Raw genomic sequence first — 676 nt, 5'->3', positions numbered from 1 at the left:
CCACTCCCCGCGCTGTGCCACGCACCCACCTCGCACTTCTCCGCCGTCTCCAGCTCCCAAACCTGCTCTCAGTCGCCTCTCCTTGAAGATGATGAAGAAACTGGGAGGGGGCGGGGGATCCGAGAAAATCCAGGCGTTTTGCCCGCACAGTTGGGAACACCTGGATGTGGGAAACACGGAGAAACGGGGTGCATTTTCCTGTGTGTCCAGCTGTCTCAGCCCGTGACACCCCAGCGCATTCTCTCTCCTCTGCTATCCGTGGGTCCTGGTGGCGCGCATCCCTTCAGGCGGCGCCTGCCCCGTTCCCCGGCGCATCCACGCCCGGGCCCAGAGCGCCATTTCCGCGCAGCGAGCTCGGCGAGGCCTCTTCCCGCAGGATTGCGGGGTTGCCTAGCAATCCGACAGCACTCTGCCTGGCAGAACCGGCTGGGATGGGTTTTTCCTATTTTTAATTTGTTTTCTGGGCGGGTGTTATTGTGCAAGCACAGGCTGAGCTCAAAGATGCGGCGTGCGCCCCACTCGGAGCAAGTAGGGCCGAGGAGGGGGAGAGGACCACCGGCCCCGGGTGGCGCGGCGGCTGTGGGAGGAGGCGCCGGGGACCCTCTGCTCCGTCCGCTCACACCTGCCCAGGCCGCCCAGGCTCTCCAGGCCGCCCTGGGGTCCCGGGGCCCAAGGG

General features: G+C 65.7%; 1 long non-coding RNA gene across 1 annotated transcript in view; it reads right to left on the bottom strand.

Moving 5' to 3' along the window:
* The window catches only part of LOC107182815, a 1340-nt gene extending 670 nt beyond the window's left edge, over positions 1-670 (bottom strand). Inside the window, exon 1 of the long non-coding RNA XR_001513569.1 lies at positions 30-670. This is a non-coding gene — a long non-coding RNA (uncharacterized LOC107182815). The remainder of the gene's footprint in view (positions 1-29) is intronic.
* Positions 671-676: the final 6 nt, after the last annotated feature.

The sequence above is a fragment of the Myotis davidii genome, unplaced genomic scaffold (assembly GCF_000327345.1).
Source record: "Myotis davidii unplaced genomic scaffold, ASM32734v1 scaffold991, whole genome shotgun sequence".
In the NCBI taxonomy this organism is placed as follows: Eukaryota; Metazoa; Chordata; class Mammalia; order Chiroptera; family Vespertilionidae; genus Myotis; species Myotis davidii.
This window is presented reverse-complemented; position numbering and strand designations above follow the sequence as displayed.